The sequence below is a fragment of the Mobula hypostoma genome, chromosome 2 (genome assembly GCF_963921235.1).
Source record: "Mobula hypostoma chromosome 2, sMobHyp1.1, whole genome shotgun sequence".
NCBI lineage: Eukaryota > Metazoa > Chordata > Chondrichthyes > Myliobatiformes > Myliobatidae > Mobula > Mobula hypostoma.
Genome location: NC_086098.1, coordinates 53669905 through 53693180, shown reverse-complemented (window position 1 = coordinate 53693180; position 23276 = coordinate 53669905).

The window sequence follows — 23276 nt, the reverse complement described above, 5'->3', positions numbered from 1 at the left end:
ATCATTGCTGATTTCCCCTCCCCCTGACCAGCCCCATTTCCCAGCCTTCTCCCTGTAACCTTTGATGCTGTGTCCAATCAAGAACCTATCATGCTCTGCCTTAATTACATCCAACGACGTGGCCTCCACAGCTGCCTGTGGTAATAAATTCCACAATTTCGCCACCCTCTGGCTAAAGAAATTTCTCTACATCTCTGTTTTAAATGGATGCCCCTCTATCCTGAGGCTGTGCCCTCTTGTCTGAGACCATGGGAAACATCCTTTCCACATCTCTGGGCCTTTCAACATTCAAGAGGTTTCAATGAGATTCCCCCTCATCCTTCTAAATTCCAGCAAGCACAGACCCAGAGCTATAAAACTTTCCTCATATGATAACCTTTTAATTCCCAGAATTATCCTTGTAATTCTCCTCTGAGCCCTCCCCAATGCCAGCACATCTTTTCTTAGATGAAGAGCCCAAAACTATTCTCAGGCCTCACCATTGCCTTATAAAGCTTCAGCATCACATCCCTGTTCTTGTATTTTAGACCTCTTGAAATTAATGCTAACATTGCATTTGCCTTCCTCACCACTGACTCTACCTGCAAGTTCACCTTTAGGTTGTTCTGCACGAGGACTCCCAAGTCCCTTTGCCTCTCAGATTTTTGTAATTTCTCCCCATTTAGAAAATAATTCTGCACATTTATTTCTACTACCAAAGTGCATGACCATGCACTTTCCAACATTGTATTTCTTTTGTCACTAGCTTGCTCATTCTCCTAATATTTCTAAGTCCTTCTGCAGCCTACCTGTTTCCTCAACACTACCTGCCCCTCCACCAACCTTTGTATCATCTGCAAATTTGGCAACAAACCCATCTATTCCATCAACTAAATCATTGATGTACAGCATAAAAAGAAGTGGTCCCAACACCGATCCCTATGGAACACCACTATTCACTGGTAGCCAACCAGAAAAGGATCCTTTTATAGCTCTTAACTTGGTGAGCAACCTCATGTATGGCAGCTTGTCAAAGGCCTTCTGCAATTCCAAATATACAACATCTACTACACCCCCTTTATCTATCCTATGTGTAATCTTTTCAAAGAATTCCAACAGGTTCATCAGGCAAGACTCTCCCATAAGGAAACCATGCTGTCTTCGTCCTATCTTGTCCTGTGTCACCAAGGACTCCATAACCTCATTGCTAAAATTTGACTCCAACATCTTCCCTACCACTGAGATCAGACTAACTAATCTATAGTTTCCTTCTGCTGCCTTCCTCCTTTCTTAAAGAATGGTGTGACATTTCCAATTTTCCAGTCTTCTGACACCATGCCAGAGTCCAATGATTTTTGAAAGATCATTACTAATGCCTCCACAATCTCTACCGCTACCACTTTCAGAACCCTAGGGTGCAGTCCATCTGGTCTGGATGACTTATGTACCCTTTGGTCTTTCAGTTTTTTGAGCACCTTCTCCCTTGTAATAGTAATTACACTCACTTCTCTTCCCTCATACCCTTCAATATCTGGCACACTGCTAGTGTCATCCACAGTGAAGACTGATACAAAATGCTCAATTAGTTTATCTGCCATCTCCTTGGCCCCCCATTATTATTTCTCCGACCTCATTTTCTAGTGGTCCTATGTTCACTCTCATCTCTCTTATTACTTACATACTTTAAAATACTTTTTTTACTATCCACTTTGATATTGTTTGCTAGCTTGCATTCATATTTCATCTTTTCCCACCTAATGATTCTTTTCGTTTCTCTCTTTCTTCTAAAAGCTTCCCAATCCTCTGTCTTCCCGCTAATTTTTGCTTTGTTTTACGCCCTCTTTTTTGCTTTTACATTATTTTTGACTTCCCTGGTCAGCCATTTGAATATTTTGCTATTTGAATATTTCTTTGTTTTTGGAATACTCCTATCCTGCAACTTCCTCATTTTTCCCAGAAGCTCACAGCATTGCTGCTCTGCTGTCGTCTCCGCAAGCATTTCTTTCCAGTTTACTTTGGGCAACTCCTCTCTCATACCGCTGTAATTTTCTTTACTCTACTGAAATACTGCTATGTCAGTTTTTTCTTTCTCCCTATCAAATTTCAAGTTGAACTCAATCATATTGTGATCACTATCTCCTAAGAGTTCTTTTACCTTAAGCTCTCTAATCACCTTTGGATCATTACGTAACAGCCAATCGAGTATAGCAAACCCCCTAGTAGGTTCAACAACTAAAAAGCCATCTTGCAGGCATTCAACAAACTCACTCTTTTGAGATTCATTTCCAACTTTATTTTCCCAATAAACCTGCATGTTGAAATCTCCCAAGACTATCATAGCATTGCCCTTTTGACATGCCTTTTCTATTTCCTGTTGCAATCTGAGGTCCACATCCCAGCTACTGTTGGGAGGCCTGTGTATAACTGCCATCAAGGTCCTTTTACCCTTGCAGTTTCTTAATTCAACCCACAAAGATTCAATATCTTCTGATCCTATGTCACATCTTTTTACTGATTTGATGCCATCCTTAACCAGCAGAGCCATGCCACTCCCTCTGCCTACCTTCCTGTCCATCCGATACAATGTGTAACCTTGGAGATTTAGCTCCTAACCACAATCATCCCTCAGCCATGATTCAGCGATGGCCAATAACATCATACTTAACAATCTTTAATAGTGCAACAAGATCATACACCTTATTTGTTGTACTCTGTGCACTGAGATATAATACTTTGAGTGCTGCATTTGCTACCCTTTTTTATTCTGCATCCCTAATGCACTGATATTCACCCTGCTGGCTGCAATTATGTCCTATCATCTGCCTGCCCTTCCTAGCAGTCTGACTGCATGCTACTTTTGCGTTTTTACCATCCGTTCTATCCTGATTCCCTTCACTCCAGTTCCCACCCCCACTGTCAAATTAATTTACACCCTCCTCAACAGTTCTAACAAACCAGCCTGCGAGAATATTCATTCCCCTCGGGTTTAAGTGCAAGCCCTCTCTTTTGAACAGGTCATAGCTCCTCCAGAAGAGATCTCAATGATCCAAGAACCTGAAGCCCTGCCCTTCGCACCAGCTTCTCAGCCACGCATTAACTTGCCAGATCATCCTGTTTCTACCCTCAGTGGCACAGGGCACAAGCAGCAATCCATAAATTACTACCTGGGAGGGCCTACTTCTCAGCTTTTTACCTAGCTCTCTAAATTCTCTTTTCAGGTCCTCTGTTTTTCCTTCCTATGTCTTTGGTGGCAATATATACCAAGACATCTGGCTGCTCTCTGTCCCTCTCCAAAATGGATGTGGACACGATCCAAGACATCCCTGACCCTGGCAACTGGGAGGCAACATACCTTCCGTGTGTCCCATTCACATCCACAAAATCTCCTGTCTGTTCTCCTGATATTGAGTCCCCTATCACTACTGCTCTCTTCTTCTCCCTCTTTCCCTTCTGTACCATGGACTTATGTTCAGTGCCAGTAAACTGGTCTTCATGTCATTCCCCAAGATATCATCCCCCACAACAGTATCCAAATGGTAAACTTACTTCTGAGGAGGAATGGCTACAGGGGTGCTCTGTGCTAACTGCCTATTCACACTTCCATTTCTCCTCACAGTCACTCAGCTACTTGCCTCCTGCAACTAAGGGGTGACTACTTCCCTGTAACCCAAATTGATTACGTCCTCACTCTCCTGTACAAACCAAAGGTCATCCAGCTGCTGCTCTAGATCCCGAACATGGTCTCAAGGAGCTGCAGCCAGATGCACTTCACGCAGATGGGTCTCCCAGGACTCCAACAATCAGCATGAAGAACACACAACAGCCGCAACAGTCACACTAGGTACAGCAAGAGAGAAAAAAAGGAACCTTAACAGAAACTTTCCTAGAGCCCATGCCTCTTCCGAGCCGAAGCCTCATTTGAGCCAAACCCTGAGTCTCCTACTCTCACCACTGGCCTATTCCCAACAATGGCTGCCCCACTCATCCCTCTGTACTTTTAAACAGTTGGAATGAGCCTGAACGCTCATGAAGTTCTTTTAAACAAGCATTGCTGACTTGCAAGAAACCTCATTGCTGTGTCTTGCTCCTGGCACTGATTGGGCCATCGGAATGAGCCTGAACACTTGCAAAGCTCCCCTTTTAAACAAGTGTCAATGACCTGCGAGAACCCTTGTTGCTGTGGCCCGCTCCTGGCACTGATTGGGCCGTTGGAAATAAGGGGAAGAGTTTCTCACTATCCATCCTACCCATGCCTCTCATAATTCAATTTGTTTATATCAGGTCGCTCCTCCACCCTGAGGCCAAGAAATCCATCTATTTAGTCTTGCATCATAATTCTATCCTAGGTAGCATCTGAAAATCTCCTCTCCTGTGCAATCAGGGCTTCACTAAAGTGTGGTGACAAGAAATGCACATAGTACTCTGGCTGTGACAATAAAGATACATAAAGTTGTACCCTTACCTTCATGCTCTTACATTTTACACCACACCTAATGAAGACAAACATCCCATGACTCTTCTTCATTACCTTATCCATCTGTCTAGCAAAGTTTGGGGATCTATGGATCCAACATCCCTTTGCTCCTAATTGGTGTATATCACAGCCTTATCAGAGAATCAAAATACATCATTCACACTTATCAGGAATAATTGCTAAATGCTATTCCCATTGGAAGTCTTCATCCAATGTCTCAAACACACATGCATCAAAAGATGTGAAAGATCAACCACATCCTTCATGAGGACTTCCCACCTAAATCGTATTCCAGACATTGATTCTGAGAATGTTGGATGGTAAAGATGAGTACCTGCACTATGTGAGCCATTTCCCTAGGTTTCTAATCTACCTTCATCTAATTTAAGTGTGGCAGAGCACCACTAACACATAGCACAACTAATGTCACTGAAAGGGGATAATGTTTCTGCAGCAATGCAGGAAGCTACAGTTCAATACTATTTCAAAGTGCACAGAATTGTCTCTGTTATCCCGGTGACTAATTATCTCTCAATTAACACTTCTAGATTTTCATCATTTACAAAGTATGTCATTATATTATTTTTGGGTCCAAAGTGGATGATCTCACATATTGAAATACATTTGTTACATATTTTTACATTCCTTTAATTTATTAATAGTTCATTGAAACGCTCTATGGTGTTTACAGAGCTGCTTCTCTCTGACATTGGCAAGCTTGAATCTATGATTTTTATTTCTATTGTTTCTGTTCTATCTAAAGGGATGCTTCCTTAATCAAAAGGACTTTGAATATTTTAGTTAAAAACATCTGCAAATATTCTAACCTAATTAATCTAAAATGCTATGAAGGAAGCCAAATGGCTTCTAGGGATGTTTGACCCCAACATGTTAGTATTTCCTACATTAAAGTTTATATGTTAATTTAACTGTGAACCAAAATGAGATATTTGAATGGTTTGTAAATGGTTGGAAGATCATCCCTGGAATAATACTTGCGTATAAAGCAAACCACCTAAAAGAAACCCTGGTTGTGTTGGAGAGAGATCAGAGAAAGTAGATAACAGCATTTCTAGTACTTTAAGCAATTGTGTGTAGACCCTAATTCAAACACCTAAACTTTTTCACCATTGCGGTGTGGATCTGGATCATTTCCAAAGTTTAAAATTAAAGGTGAAGTTTCCCAGTAGTCACCCATTTCAATATGAGTTCCATCCCCATTCAGACACATCAGTCCATGGCCTCCTCTACTGCTACAATGAGGCATCACTCAAGCTGGAGGAGCAAAACTGTATATACTGTCTGGTGGCCATCAATCTGATTGCATGAACATCAATTTCTCTGCCTTCTGATAATTTCTCACCTCTCCCCTTCTCTCTTCCATTCCTCATTCTAGTTCCCTTTTCACACTTTCTCCTCCCCTACCAAACATCACCCTCTGGTTCCCATTTTCTTTCTCTTTCTCCCATGGTCCACCATGCTTTCCGATCAAAGACCATAAGATATAGGAGCAGAATTGGGCCATTTGGCCAAATGGCAGTCTGCTCTGCCATTTCATAATGACTGATCCAATTATCCTCTCAGCTCTAATCTCCTGCTTTCTCCCCATGTTCCTTCATGCCAAGACCAATCAAGAATCTATCAACCACTGCCTTAAATATACATAAAGACTTGGACTCCAGAGCTGGCTGTGACAAGGAATTCCTCAAATTCAGCACTCTCTGGCGAAAGAAATTCCTCATCTCCATTCTAAAAGGATGCCCACCTAATCTGAGGCTGCGTCCTCTGCCCTTACACTCTGCCACCATAGGAAACATCCTCTCCACATCCACTCCATCAACTCCTTTCACATTTCCATAGATTTCAATGGGGTCACCCCTCATTCTTCTGAATAATAGTGTATGCAGGCCCAAATCCATCAAACACTCATCATTTGACAAGTTATTCAATCCTGAAATCATTTTCATGAGCCTCCATTAAACAATCTCCAGATTCAGCACACCCTTTCTAAGATAAAGGGTCCAAAACTGCACACAATACTCCAAGCAGTGGCCTCAACAGTGCTAAATAAAGTATCAACATTACATCCTTGCTTTTATATTCTAGTCCTCTGGAAGAGAATGCTAACACTGCATTTGCATTCCTCACAACAGACTCACCCTACAAATTAACTTTTGGAGAATCCTGCACAAGGACCCCCAAGTCCCTTTGCACCTCAATGTTTTGTATTTTCTTTCGATTTAGAAAATAGTCAACCCTTTCATTTCTTATACCAAAGTGCATGACCATACACTTTCCAACATAGTATTTCATCTGCCATTTCTTTGCCCATTCTCCTAATCTGTCTGTCCTTCTGTAGCCTCTCTACTTCTTCAAAACTACCTGCTCTTCACCTATTTTCATACCGTCAGTAAACTTTGCAGCAAGGCCTTCAACTCCATCGTCCAAATCATTGACATCGAGCATAAAGAGAATTGTTCTCAACACAGACCCCTGTGGAAAACAACTATTCACCAGCAGCCAAATGTAAAAGGCTTCCTTTATTCCCACTCTTTGCCTCTTCCCAATCAGCCACTGCTTTATACATGCTGGGATATTTCCTGACATACCATGGGCTCATAGCTCATTAAGCAGCTTCATGTGTGGCACCATGTCAAAAGCCTTCTGAAAATCCAAGTACACAGCATCAACTAATTCTCCTTTGTCTATCCTGCTTGTTATTTCTTCAAAGAATTCCAAAAGATTTGTCAGGTAAGATATTCCCTTGACTATGGACTATTTTATCATGCGTCTCCAAGTACCCTGACACCACATGCTGAACAATCGACTCCAACATCTTCCCAACCACTGAGTCAGACTAACTGCTCTATAGTTTCCTTTCTTCTGCCTCTCTCCCTTCTTGAAGAGTGGAGTGACATTTGCAATTTTCCAGCCTTCCTGAACCATTCCCGAATCCAGTGATTCTTGAAAGATAATTACTAATGCCTCCATGGTCACTTCAAAGCACATCTTTTTGAAACCTAGGGTGTACCCCATCTACCTTCAGATCTTCCAGTTTCCCAAGAACCATCTCTCTAATTATGGTAACTTCACACATTTCATGACCCCAGACACCTGCAACTTCCATCATGCTGCTAGTACCTTCCACAATGATGACTGACACAAAATACTAAATCAGTTCATCCGCCATTTCGTTCTCCCCCATTACTACCTCTCCAACGTTGTTTTCCAGTGTCTGATAGCCACTCTCAGTCTTTATGTATCTGAAGAAAATTTTGTTATCATCTTTAATATTATTGGCAAGCTTACTTTCATATTCCATCTTTACATTCTCAATGACTTTTAGTTGCCTTCTGTTGATTTTTAAAAGTTTCCCAGTAATTTTTGCTCTATTATATGGGCTCTCTTTGGCTTTTATGTTGGTTTTGACTTTTCTTGTTATCCACAGTTGTGTCATCTTTCCTTTAGAATACTTCTTTCTCTTTGGAATGTATATAACCTGTGCCTTCGAATTGCTTCCAGAAGTTCCAGCAATTACTGCTCTGCCATCATCCCTTCCAGTGTTCGTTTCCAATCAGTTCTGGCCAACTCCTCTCTCATGCCTGTGTAATTCCCTTTACTCCATTGGAGTGCTGATATATCTGACTTCGGCTTCGTCTTCACAAATTTCGGGGTGAATTTGATCATATTATGATCACTTACCTCTCAGGGTTCTTTTACCTTAAGTGCTCTAATCAATTCTAGTTCATTGCACAACACTCAATCTAGAATTGCTGATCCCCTAGTTCGCTCAAAAACCAATCTCTTAGGCACTCTAGAAATTCCCCCTCCTGGAATCCAACCTGATTTTCCCAATCTAACTGCGTAATGAAGTCCCCCAAGACTATTGTAACGTTACCCTTTTGGCATGCAGTTTCTATCTCCTGTTGTAATTTGTAGGCCACATCTTTACTTTTGCTTGGGAGTCTGTATACAACTCCCATCAGGGTCTTTTTACCTTTTTACCTTAGCTCTATCCACAATGATCCAACACCTTCTGACCCTATGCTACCTCCTTTTAATGATTTGATTTCATTTTTTACCAACAGAGAAACACTGCACCCTCTGCCTTCCTGCAAGTGCTTTTGATACAATGTGTATCCTTGGACATTATGCTCCTAACTATATAATCTTCTCTCAGCCATGATTCAGTGATGACTGCAATATCAACCTGCCAATCTGCAACTGTGCTGTAAGTTCATCTACCTTATTCCATACACTGCATCAAGCCACGGCGTTGCCGAGGGAGGGATGTGGAGAGGGGAGGTGGGCCAATGGACTCTTATTATGTGATTGTAATCTTGTGTGTGCTTGCATTGTGTGACTGTTGGTAATGTGTCTGCACCTTGAACCTATAGTAACACTGTCTCCTTTGGCTGTATTCATGAGTATTCATACTGTATATAGTTAAATGACAATTCAACTTGAATTGAATAGAATACAATGCACATTCAAATAAAACACTTTTAGTCCTGTATTCACCATTTTTAATTTTGTCCATCTTTTTTGTTGCAACTCATCCTGTTGACTGCAATTTTGTCCTATCAACAGTCTCTCCTTAGTACACATTGTCTCTGTTTGTAAACCTCACCTTCAGCACCATAATCCACCCTTCCTATGATGCATTGTGCATTGAAATATAGACAGCTCAGAACATTAGTTGCACCATGCTCAATCTTTTAATTTGTAACTTTGTTTGAGGTCTTAACAACATCTGCCCCCACAACTCTCTACGAACTGTTCTGATATTCTGGTTCCCATCTACTTGCAACTCAAGTTTAAACCCCACCATGCAGCATTAACAAACCTTCCCACTTGATATTAGTCCTCCTCCAGTACAGATGCAGATCCACCTCCCCTGGAAGGGAATCCAATGATCCAAAAATCTTATGCCCTCCCTCCTACACCAAATCCTTAGCCACTTATTAAACTCTATGATCTTCCTAGTGTAAGCATGTGGCAAGGGTAGCAATCCTGAGATCACAACCTGTCACAAGTGCAGAACACGGGTGGACCCAAAAGCAGGACACAAACATGTCTTGTAGCATTAACAAGAAAAGAGTTTATTAATCGTTACTAGGAAAGCAGGGAAGCAAGGATTGTTCAGAGGGAGATCAAGGAGTGAGCAAAACAGAAGCGGGAATAAGCGTGGCTAGACTCGGACTTGGACTTGGAACTCGGGACCCAGACTGGGAACTCGGGACATGGACTTGGAACTTGTGACATGGACTTGGAACTCATGACATCAGAGCCCGTACTTGGAACTCGGAACATCAGAACCCTGGATTTGGAACTTGGAACATCGAAGCCTGGACCTTTCTTAGACTCAGGACACGGAACACTGAGCCGGGGCTTCTCCTGAGGTACAGAACATAGAGCCGGGACTCTTCGCTTAGACACAGGACATGGAACACTGAGCTGGGACTCCTCCTTGAACACATGACATAGAGCTGGAATTCTTCTTTTAGGCACAGGACATTGAACACTGAGAGACAGGATTCCCCAATTCAGAGTAGTGGCAAATGGCCGGACCTACCCAGCAGAGACGAGGACACGAGGAGCCAGTTCCTAACTCAGAGTAGCAGCAAAACGGTTGGACCTACTCAGCGGAGATGAGGACACGAAGAGACGGTACCACATAATAATAGACAGTTCATACCTTGACACGAAATGGCTCCAAGTAGTGGCAAGCCCTTGACGTGGCCCAGGAACTACAGACAGCGGCTCTAGTCTCACTCCGGCGGGTTAACTTGACGGACCCGCTCCGGCGAGGTAGCTTTGCAGCTCGATCAGACAAGGTAATTTAACAGGTGGCTCCAGCAAGGAGACGCGACTTACTGGCACTCGCTTCGGGGAGAAGACTTGAGTAGCTCCGGCAATGTAACTTGGCTCATTCCAGCAGGATGACTTGCTTGCACTTCCTTCGGTGATGTCCAATAACGATCTAGCGCTGAGTAGCTGTAAGCCCGACACTAAATACTGCTCGTTCAAGTGCCTTTAATTACAGAGCCCAAGAAACACGGGGAAACAATGAATTAAGGAAAACAAGGAGTCAACGGTCCTGATCGTGACACAAAGTAAATTTAAAGGGACCCAAGGAATAACTGATCAGGACCGTGACAGTATCTTCCCCCCCCCCTCCCACCGCCAATGGGAGTCTCCAGGCAATCTAACAGATTTGCCCACATTATTGATGACCCGGTTGGACGACCCGGAGGGAATTTTGGCCGGCGGGCAAAACGAGCTAACAACACATTGACCTTCTGTAACTCTCATTGTAATTGCCACAATTTTCTTCTAAACTGATACCTGAGAACATCGAGTCACTTTCTTGAATTCTATAAGTTGCATTCTGGGCAGGATTCCAGTGGGGGATTCTGACTAGCGAAAGTTCAGAAAACAGTGTTTGTGTCTGCTGGATCCATGTTTGGCTAGATCGTTCTGTCGCAAATTGTGGATCATGGGTGGACCCAACAGCAGGACATAAACATGTCTTGTAGCGTTAACAAGAAAAGAGTTTATTAATCGTTACTAGGAAAGCAGGGAAGCAAGGATTGTTCAGAGGGAGATCAAGGAGTGAGCAAAACAGAAGCGGGAATAAACGTGGTGGGACCCGGATGGACTTGGAACTCGGGACCCGGACTTGGAACTCGGGACATGGACTTGGAACTCGGGACATCGGAGCCTGGATTTGGAACTTGGAACATCGAGCCTGGACCTTTCTTAGACTCAGGACATGGAACACTGAGCCGGTCTCCTCCTTGGGTACAGGACATAGAGCCAGGACTCTTCTTTTAGACACAGGACGCTGAACACTGAGAGACAGGATTCCCCAACTCAGAGTAGTGGCAAATGGCCGGACCTACTCAGTGGAGATGAGAACATGAAGAGACAGTTCCCCACTCAGGCTAGCGGCAAACGGCCGACCTACCCAGCAGAGACGAGGACACGAGGAGACAGTTCCTAACTCAGAGTAGTAGCAAAATGGCCAGACCTACTCAGTGGAGACGAGGACATGAAGAGACAGTACCACACTTTGATAGACAGTCCATACCTTGACACGAAATGGCTCCAAGTAGTGGCAAGCCCTTGACATGGCCCAGGATCTACAGACAGCGGCTCTAGTCTCATTCCGGCGGGTTAACTTGACGGACCCGCTCCGGCGAGGTAGCTTTGCAGTTCGATCAGGCAAGGTAACCTGATGGACCCGCTCTGGTGAGGTAGTTTAGTGGCTCGATCAGACAAAGTAATTTAACAGGCTGGCTCCAGCAAGGAGACGCAACTTACTGGCACTCACTTCAGGGAGAAGACTTGAGTAGCTCCGGTGATGTAACTTGGTTCGTTCCGGCAGAGTGACTTGCTCACACTTGCTTCAGTGATGTCCAATAACGATCTAGCGCTGAGTAGCTGTAAGCCCGACACTAAATACTGCTCGTTCAAGTGCCTTTAATTACAGAGCCCAAGAAACACGGGGAAACAATGAATTAAGGAAAACAAGGAGTCAACGGTCCTGATCGTGACACAAAGTAAATTTAAAGGGACCCAAGGAATAACTGATCAGGACCGTGACAGTATCTTCCCCCCCCCCTCCCACCGCCAATGGGAGTCTCCAGGCAATCTAACAGATTTGCCCACATTATTGATGACCCGGTTGGACGACCCGGAGGGAATTTTGGCCGGCGGGCAAAACGAGCTAACAACACATTGACCTTCTGTAACTCTCATTGTAATTGCCACAATTTTCTTCTAAACTGATACCTGAGAACATCGAGTCACTTTCTTGAATTCTATAAGTTGCATTCTGGGCAGGATTCCAGTGGGGGATTCTGACTAGCGAAAGTTCAGAAAACAGTGTTTGTGTCTGCTGGATCCATGTTTGGCTAGATCGTTCTGTCGCAAATTGTGGATCATGGGTGGACCCAACAGCAGGACATAAACATGTCTTGTAGCGTTAACAAGAAAAGAGTTTATTAATCGTTACTAGGAAAGCAGGGAAGCAAGGATTGTTCAGAGGGAGATCAAGGAGTGAGCAAAACAGAAGCGGGAATAAACGTGGTGGGACCCGGATGGACTTGGAACTCGGGACCCGGACTTGGAACTCGGGACATGGACTTGGAACTCGGGACATCGGAGCCTGGATTTGGAACTTGGAACATCGAGCCTGGACCTTTCTTAGACTCAGGACATGGAACACTGAGCCGGTCTCCTCCTTGGGTACAGGACATAGAGCCAGGACTCTTCTTTTAGACACAGGACGCTGAACACTGAGAGACAGGATTCCCCAACTCAGAGTAGTGGCAAATGGCCGGACCTACTCAGTGGAGATGAGAACATGAAGAGACAGTTCCCCACTCAGGCTAGCGGCAAACGGCCGACCTACCCAGCAGAGACGAGGACACGAGGAGACAGTTCCTAACTCAGAGTAGTAGCAAAATGGCCAGACCTACTCAGTGGAGACGAGGACATGAAGAGACAGTACCACACTTTGATAGACAGTCCATACCTTGACACGAAATGGCTCCAAGTAGTGGCAAGCCCTTGACATGGCCCAGGATCTACAGACAGCGGCTCTAGTCTCATTCCGGCGGGTTAACTTGACGGACCCGCTCCGGCGAGGTAGCTTTGCAGTTCGATCAGGCAAGGTAACCTGATGGACCCGCTCTGGTGAGGTAGTTTAGTGGCTCGATCAGACAAAGTAATTTAACAGGCTGGCTCCAGCAAGGAGACGCAACTTACTGGCACTCACTTCAGGGAGAAGACTTGAGTAGCTCCGGTGATGTAACTTGGTTCGTTCCGGCAGAGTGACTTGCTCACACTTGCTTCAGTGATGTCGGATAATGATCTAGCGCCGAGTAGCTGTAGGCCCGACACTAAATACTGCTCGTTCAAGTGCCTTTAATTACAGAGCCCAAGAAACACGGGGAAACAATGAATTAAGGAAAACAAGGAGTCAACGGTCCTGTTCGTGACACAAAGTAAATTTAAAGGGACCCAAGGAATAACCAATCAGGACCATGACACAACCCTGCAGGTTCTGCCCTTTTACTTAGCGCCTAACATGCTGAATTCCTTATGCAGAGCCTTGTCACTCATCCTGCCTATGCCATTGGTACCTACATGGACCAGGACTTCTCGCTGTTCACCCTCCCACTTAAGAATGCTGCGGATTCAATCTGAAATATCCTGGAACCTGATACCCAGGAGGCAACATATCATCCAGGAATCTCATCCTCACCCACAGAACCTCCTGTCCATTCCCCTAACTAATGAATCCCCTTTAACTACAATGTGCCTCTTCTCCCCACTTTCCCTTCTGAGTCACAGAGCCAAACTCAGTGCCAGAGACCCGCACACTGTGACTTTCCTCTGTTAGGTCAGCATTCCCAACAGTATTCTCAGTGATATACCTGTTGTTGAGGTGGATGGCCCCAGGCGTACTCTGCAAAGGCTTCTTAAGCCCTTTCCTCTTCCTGATTGTCACCCAGTCTCCTGTGTCCTGCATCTTGGGTGTAACTACCTCTCTACGTGTCCTATCTATCACCCCTTCAGTCTCCCGAATGATCTGGAGTTCATCCAGTTCTAGCTCCAACTCCTTAACATGGTTGGTTAGGAGCTGCAGCTGGATGCACTTTTTGCGGTTGTAGTGATCAGGGACACTGGAGGTCTCCCTGCCTTCCCACATCCCGCAAGAGGAGCATTCAACTATCCTGCCTGGCAACTCTACCATTATAGCTGAGCAGACATAAAAAAGGGAAGGAAAAAAAAAACTTGAGATTTCCTTCCTTTGCTTTCTCTGACTGAAGTCTTACTTTGCAGAAGCCTCGTAGAGCTAAAGCCTCAAGCTCGCCACTCTGACTCTGTCTGCTCAGACAATGGCTGTTGCACTTGCCCCGTCTTCCTTTAATTTGTTCTTGCTAATCAATTGCATATACCAATTGGTTGCTGGGCAAAGCTCTTTTCGCTGTACTGACCCGCCACTGCCTTTTGTACTCGAACAGTGGACCTGATTGAAGTCCCCTCCTCTCAAAACTTCTGATGTCCAGATTTGCTGCCAGTCAAAGCTCTTTTGAAGAAGATTCCTTCTTCTTCAACCCTGTACCTCTGCCACTTACCACCTCCCAGCTTTTCTTCATTCCCTCTCTCCCTCTTCCCCCACCTTCCCATTTCACCTTGTTTCACCTATCATGTGCCAGATTGTATTCTTTCTGTAATGTTTTGTTACTTCAAAACATTAAACAAATTCATAAGAGGACTCAGGAGTCCGAAATATGAGTCTAACTTCATGTTGAAGTGAGGCGTGCATCTGTTAGTGGTATGCTGGACATATGCAATTTACATATATATAACCCAAAAACAAGGATGCTTAATCAAACAAAATATATTCAAGACTAAAATATTACTAAAATACACAGCACTCCTGTCTGCTTAACTATAAACTCCAATTCAATAGATTATGCATCTCAACTATACTGTATACACATTACACTACAACTGCAATATGTATAGACATCCACAGCATGGTAAATTTTAATTTGTCCCATTTAGACCTAAAGATTTAATTTCTGCAGAGGATTTCTTACTCTCGAGGTCGGGGGGGGCGGGCGCGGATGCCTGTTGGTGGAACAATGTCTTTCCTGACAGCTGCTTGGCAGGTGAGACTTGTGGCTGTGAAACAGTCTCAAGTTCTGGGGCCTCCTCAATGGTTGTTGTACGAGTTAACTGTGCTCTCCTCAACTGATCAAGGTGCCATCTCCAGATATCAGATGCAATCACCACTGTGTAGGAGAGTGGTCCAATTCCAGTTTAAGATGATGCTGCTGATACCCAGCAACTGCTCATCAGAGGCAAAAAAAAACAAAACTAAGAAAGCTACTAAGTACCTTATTAGTAACAATTTATTAATAGTGATCAATGCTAACAAAGGAAAGGTGAGCCGTGGCAGCGGCGGAAGCATAGGCAAGGCATGGTTGGAGGTGGAGTCGAAACAGACTCAAGGCAGAGTCGTGGCATCCTCAAGAGCATGGAAAGTCCCAATGTCTGATCAATTTAAGTGCTGGGCCAAATTGGAAAGGTTAGATATGGGCAGAATCGTGACAATAGGGTTCAGGCCCCAGAGTGATCTGAAAGCAAGGAACACTGTTTGGATGATTTAAATGCAGGGCCAGCTTGAAAAGGTCAGGGTGTCAGGGCCAAAGGTGAGGTTAGGACTGGTTCTGCTCACTGCTCCATGACAATTATTCAGCTCAGCGCTGAACTGAGGCTGTGGCCTGCTTTGGCTGCGGTGATACCTGGCTTCACGTCTGTGGTCTTGCAACATTTACTCAGCTTTGCAATTAACTGAGGCTATGGCCTGCTCCAGTAGCAGTGGCACCTGGCTACATGTCTTTCGTAAAATTTCAGCTCTGAAGCTATTTGCTCACTTTCATTGTTTGCACAATTTGTTTTTTTTTTCTCCCTCCCTCTGCTCATAGAGTGTTTGATGGTCTTTTTTTTTAAATAAGTTCTTTTGAGGTTTCTTTGTTTTGTGGTTGCCTGTAAGTAGACGAATCTCAAGGTTGTATAATGTATACATACTTTGATAATAAATCTACTTTGAACATTTGATCAACTCTGTAGTCCCTTGCCAGGACTGTTGTCCAAGTGTGAAATATGTTATGTACCCCATAACTGGGTTGCCAAACCAGCAGAAATGGACCACTTAGTTGGAGTCTGGATTACTGGAACTAAGAAAGTTTTTATTAAAGAAATAAGTAACACAGTACTCTAATCATAAGGATATAAATGCAACAGCTTAGCAATGATAAAACACACATGTACGCAGAACTAGGGTAATAGGATCAATCAAGCTCTATCGCAGTCTAGGGGTAAAATGATCAGTCTCAAGTGACACAGAGTTCAGTTCAGTTTAGTTCAGTTCGCAGTAATCGCTGTTGTGCCGTTGGGGAGAGAGAGAGAGAGAGAGAGAGCGAATGATGATATTCAAATCGGATTCAAACAGACCTTTGATATTCCTCGCAGTTAGCTTTCGGGCGAGCCCTTTGTAATGTCTTCTGAGGTCACTGACTGTGACCCCTCCGTTCCAGATAGGATCGTTCTTCTGCGGTGAACCCGGCACCCAGGCAAGGGCGGATACACACACCAGGTTCCCGCCGATCGTACCTTTCCACCCTGTGCGTCTATGGTCGGTCCCGCGACCAGACCTCCAAAACTTCCACCAACTTGTGGGGGGGGGGGCACAACGCACTTCCAGGGCCTCGTTATCTCGTGGTGTCGTGGTGTGTCCTTGCCTTAGCAAACCTGTTCCTTTTATCCCCCTGCTGGGGTATCGCCTGTCCGTCAAACATCAAACAGTTCAGGTTGAAAACAACCAGTCTGACAATACTCGAAACTGTGTCTCTTTTCGTTAATCTCTCTTGTCTCTCTCTTATTAGCATTTTGAATGTTTCCCTCATTTGTCTCTCTCTTATCTCTCTTACTGGCATCAATCTTCTGATAACTTGGTCTTTTGTCACAAATATCAAACCTCCTTGTTTCAGGAGCTTTCAATTTCTCTCAGTTGTTTGTCCTGCAAACTCCTTTTGAGACTGGGTTTGAGCAGATCCAAGCATGAATGAGAGGGACAACCCAGGAACAGTATAACTGGTGAGTTGTTCATTGTGGACAGTACTGCATTACGACGTGCAAGGGGAAATATTGGCGATCATCTGGTTCAGTGTTAGTGTAGTTTGTTCTGTTGACATTGCTTGCAGAGCATTCTTTAGACTCTGGGCAAACCATTCCACTAAGCCATTTGTAACTGGGTGGTATGGGGAATATAGGATATGTCTTATTCCATTCATCTTTAGGAATGACTGAAGCTGTTCCCCAACAAACTGTGGTCCATTGTCATAGAATAAGTGTTCTGGAACATCATCCTTGTGAATAAGCTTCTCAATTTATCAACACTTCATGAGGTCGTAGTGGAGGCTATTGGGAACATTTCTGGCCACTTTTGTGCTCATGAACGGTCTGGCAAAATCCACATGAATCCTCTGCCAGGGTAATGTAGGCCATCCCAATTGATGAAAATGCACTGCTCTTGGCATCTTCTGGATATGTTGGCATCCTGAACAGTGCAAGGCAAGTTACATGATCTGCTGATCTTTCCCAGGCCACCTGACAAAGTTTCAAGCCAATGCTTTCATTTTAACTAAGCCTAAATGACCCGTATGTAGCTCCTCCACAACACTTTAGCTTAGATGATACAACAACTCTCAATCCCCACATAAGGCAGCCTCCATCAAGGGCAAATTCATCTTGGCGATGGTAAATATGAGGAAACTGGAGTTTCTGTTGCACATTACAGCCATTTAGGGTGGCCATGTAGACCTGAGACAGTGTGGGTTTTTTTTTAATTTCCCTTTCGATCATCTCTGTTAGGGAGTTGGACTGTGAGCTATCAGTGAGCAGGATTCATTAGAAAGGGTGAATAAAAGTATCACAAATGCAAAACAAGTGGCCATTCTCGGAGCAGCCATTGTTGTGAGTGACTTTGGCTCATCAGATGTGGGTGAGGAAATGTATCTGATAAGTTTCTCTTTTTGTTCTTAATTCTTCTTTCTTCATCCGTTTAGGCATAACAGTGCAGTGAGAATAGCTCCAGGGGAAGTGTTTTGTACTATGTGTGAGATGTGGGAATTCTGGAAGACATCTAGCCTCCAGGATAACCACATCTACACCAGATGCACCAAGTTGCAGCCCATCAGAGAGCGTGTTAAGGAACTGGAGCTTCAGCCATACAGGAGAATGAGGAGGTCACAGACAGGAGCTGCAGGGAGGTAGTCAACCATAGGTTGCAGGAGACAGGTTACTGGGTGACTGTCAGGAGAAGGAAGGGAAATGCACAGCCTGTGTGGAGTACCCCTCTGGCCATTCCCCTCAATAATAAGTATACCACTTTAGATACTATGGTGTGGCACAACCAAGCAAGGAGAGCAGCAGTGTCCAGGTCTCTGGAACTGAGTCTGGTCCGATGGCTCAGAAGAGCAGAGAGGTGATGAGGATTGCAGTGTTGATAGAAGATTGCTTAGTCAGAGGAACAGAGATGAGGTTCTGTGAGTGTAATAGAGACATCCGTATGGTATGTTGCCTCCCAGGTACCATGGTCGGGGATGTGTCAGATTAGGTCCATGGTATTCTTCATGGAGAGGGTCAGCAGCAAGAAGTCTTTGTACATTTTGGCACCAATAACATAGGTAGACAAGGTGAGGAGGTCCTGAAGAGAGACTTTAGGGAGCTAGGTAGAAAGCTGAAAAACAGGACCTCCAGTGTAGTAATCTCTGGACTGCTGCCTTTGACACATTCCAGTGAGGGGGAAGAACAGGATAATTTGGCAGGTGAATGTGTGGCTGAGGAACTGGTGAAGGGAGCAGGGGTTCCGATTGATGGATCATTGGGATCTCTTCCGGGGAAAGTATGAACTGTATAAAAGGGACAGGTTACACCTGAACCTGAGGGGGACCAATATCCTTTCAGGCAGGATTGCTAGAGCTGTTTGGGAGGGTTTAAATAATTTGGCAAGGGAATGGAAGGGGGAGTGATAGTGCTGATAACGAGGTTGCTTGTTTACACACAGCGGCAGTGTATAGTGAGACTGCTAGTGGGGAGTGGCTGATGATTAGGCAAAATTATAGTTAACAGGATGAGTTGCAATTTAAAAGGTGGACAAAACTGAAAAGGGTGAATACAGAACTTCAGGTGTTATACTTAAATATGTTAAGTATACAGAATATGATAGATGAACTTGTAGCACAGTTACAAATTGACATATATGACATTGTGGGCATCACTGAATCATGGGTGAAGGAAGGTCATATCTGGGTGCTTAATATCCAAGGATACACATAGTATCAAAAGGACAGGCAGGTAGGCAGGTGGGGTGGCATGGTTCTGTTGGTAAAAAGTGAAATCAAATCATTAAAAAGAGGTGACTTAGGGTTTGATGAGTAGACTCATTGTGGGTAGAGCTAAGGAATTCCAAGGGTAAAAAGATCCTGGTGGGAGTTATATACAGAGCCCCAAACAATAGTAAAGATATGGTCTACAAATTATAATGCAAAATGGAAAATGCTTGCCAAAAAGGCAATTTTACAAAAATCATGGGGGATTTCAACATGCAGGTAGATTGGGAAATCAGGTTCGTGTTTGATCCAAGAGGGAGAATTTCACCCCAGCCGACTCACAGGTGAAGTGTCGCTTCACCTGGAAGGACTGTCTGGGGCCCTGAATGGTGGTAAGTGAGGAGGTGTAAGGGCATGTGTAGCACTTGTTCCGCTTACAAGGATAAATGCCAGGAGGGAGATCGGTGGGAGTATAAGGAACACCTTATATTCCATCTGGGTAGCCTCCAACCTGATGGCATGAACATTGACTTCTCAAACTTCTGCTAATGCCCCACCTCCCCCTCGTACCACATCCGTTATTTATTTATATACATACATTCTTTCCCTCTCTCTCCTTTTTCTCCCTCTGTCCCTCTGACTATACCCCTCTGGCCCATCCTCTGGGTTTCCCCCCCCCCCACCTCCCCCTTTTCCTTCTCCCTGGGCCTCCTGTCCCATGATCCTCTCATATCCCTTTTGCCAATCACCTGTCCAGCTCTTGGCTCCATCCCTCCCCCTCCTGTCTTCTCCTATCATTTTGGATCTCCCTCTCCCCCTCCCACTTTCAAATCTCTTACTAATTCTTCCTTCAGTTAGTACTGACGAAGGGTCTCGGCCCGAAACGTCGACTGTACCTCTTCCTAGAGATGCTGCCCAGCCTGCTGCGTTCACCAGCAACTTTGATGTGTGTTCCTTGAATTTCCAGCATCTGCAGAATTCCTCGTGTTTACATCATATGATAGAATTCACTCTGCAATTTGAGAAGGAGAAGCTAAAGTCAGATGTATCAGTATTATAGTGGAACAAAGGGAACTACAGTGCCTTTAAGAAATATTCACCCTCCCCCTTCAAAGTTTTCTTGTTTTATTGTTTTACAAAATTGAATCACAGTGCATTTAATTTGGCTGTTTTGACACTGATCAACAGAAAAAGAATCTTCTGTCTCAAAGTGAAAACACAGAAGTGATCTAAATTACAAATATAAAACACAGAATAATTGATGGTATAAATATTCACCCCTTTCAAGTCAGCATTTAGTAGATGCACCTTTGCAGCAATTACAGCCTTGAGTCTGTGTGGATAGGGCTCTATCAGATTTGCACATCTGGAAACTGCAATTTTTCCCCATTCTTCTATACAAAACTTTTCAAGCTCTGTCAGATTGTATGGGAATCATAATGGAACAGCCCTCTTCAAGTTCAGCAATGTACTCTCAATTGGATTGAGGTCTGGACTCTGATTTGGCCACTCCTGAACATTAATCTTGTTGTTTTTAAGCCATTCTTGTGTAGCTTTGGCTTTATGTTTGGGGTTATTGTCTTGCATGAAAACAAACCTGCTCCCAAGTCACAGTTCTCTTGCAGACTACATCAGGTTTTCCTCCAGGATTTCCCTGTGTTTTGCTGCATTCATTTTACCCTCTACCTTCACAAGCCTTCCAGGGCCTGCTGCAGTGAAGCATTCCCACAGCGCGATGTAGCCACCACCATGCTTCACGGTAGGGATAACATTTAGTTTGATGGCCAAAAAGCTCAATTCTGGTTTCATCAGATCATAGAACCTTCTTCCAACTAACTTCAGAGACTTCTACTATTGCAAGGACGTGGCTGGGGACGAACCCAAGAGCAGGACACAGGCACGGAGACACGGCCGTGAGGCATTAGCGCAAGGTTTACGTAGATTATCCAGGGAATGGTGCGGAGCTTAGAACTGACAGTCCTAAGGAATCAGGAAACAAGGTTTACACACACTAGGATAGACCAATGAAGTGGCGAAGCATGACAGTGACACCAGGGTTCTTATCCACAGTTCACTGATGTAGTTGTGCTGTAATTAATGAAAACTGGGAACAATTGGAAATCAGACAAGGGGATTAAGACGCAATCAATGAGATAATAGCAAGATGGGGCATTGCTGGACGGGACCGTGACAGTACCACCCCCTCAATGGGAGTCTCCAGGCGATCCTCTAGGGTTGTCTGGATGGTCCCGATGGAAGTCTTGGATGAGGGAGTGGTCCAGGATGAAGGAGCAGAGAACCCAGGAACACTCCTCTGGGCCGTACCCCTCCCAGTCAACCAGGTATTGGAGTCCCCTGCCCCGACGGCGCACATCTAGTAGCTGTTGGACGGTGTATGCCGGATGGTTGTCGATAATCCAGGCAGGTGGAGGGTTTTGGTCGGAGGACACAAGGGACTGACGGAAAGTGGTTTTAATTGGGAAACATGAAAAGTAGGGTGGGTGTGCATAGATCTTGGTAGTTTTAGGTGGACTGCTGTAGGGTTGATGATACTTTCGACCTCGAAAGGTCCCGGGAAGCGAGGGGCAAGTTTCTTAGGCTCGTTTTTGAGAGGGATGTCTTTGGATGAGAGCCACACCTTCTGCCCAGGTCGATACTCAGGCACAGGAGTCCGGTGTCGATCGGCAATCCCCATATTGCGATCGGCTGATCTGAGCAGGGATATGCATGTGTCCTCCCAAACGTTGCCGCACTGATCGATATGGGCCTGAACAGATGGTACCGCAATCTCCTCTTCTTGCACGGGGAACAGCAGGGGTTGGTACCCAAGGGAGCACTTGAAGGGAGACCTTCTAATCGCAGCACTTACCTGAGAGTTGTGGGCGTACTCAACCCACGAGAGGTGGTCACTCCAGGTAGACGGGTTGTTGGTTGTTATACAACGTAGTGTCGCCTCCAAATCCTGGTTGACACGTTACATTTGCCCGTTCGTCTGTGGGTGGAAGCCAGATGACAGGCTGACTGAGGCACCTAAGGCCCGACAGAAGGCCTTCCATACCTTCAAGACGAATTGGGGACCTTGATCTGAAACGATATCCGCAGGAATTCCATGGAGGCGGAAGACATGGCGGACAAGAAGGTCTGCGGTTTCAAGAGGAGAAGGGAGTTTAGGGAAGGCTACAAAATGCACCGTCTTGGAGAACCAGTCTACCACGGTTAGTATGGTGGTGTTTCCGTGTGAAGGGGGTAGACCGGTGACAAAATCTAGGGCGACGTGCGACCAAGGAGGACCAGGGACGGGTAGGGGATGAAGTAATCTTGCAGGTGACCGATGGGAGTCTTTTCCACGGGCACAGACGAAACATGTGAGACATAGGAACGGGTATCCACCTCCATGGAGGGTCACCAAAAGTGTCTTTTCAGGAGAGCGAGTGTCCGATCACTCCCGGGGTGGCAGGCGAACCAAGTTGTGTGCCACCACCGGAGAACCTGAGATCTGACGGAACCAGGCACAAAAAGGCGATTGGCGTGTCCATTGCCAGGGTCAGGGTCATCCAGTTGGACTTCCTTTACTATGGACTCAATCTCCCAGGTGAGGTTTGCCACCACACAGGATGGTGGGAGGATAGTCTCTGGGCTGGAAGTGTCCTCCTTGGAATTGTATTGGCGGGAGAACACGTCAGGTTTCCCGTTCTTGGACCCTGGACAGTATATGAGAGAAAACTTGAATCGTCCAAAAAATAATGCCCAACAGGTCTGGCGGGAGTTCAAACATTTGACGGTCTGAATATATCCCAGGTTCTTATGATCAGTGCAATCCACCTCCTCCAGACAGTGCCTCCACTCCTCCAATGCTAGCTTGACCACCAGTCATTCCTGATTCCCCACGTTGCAGGGGACAGCCA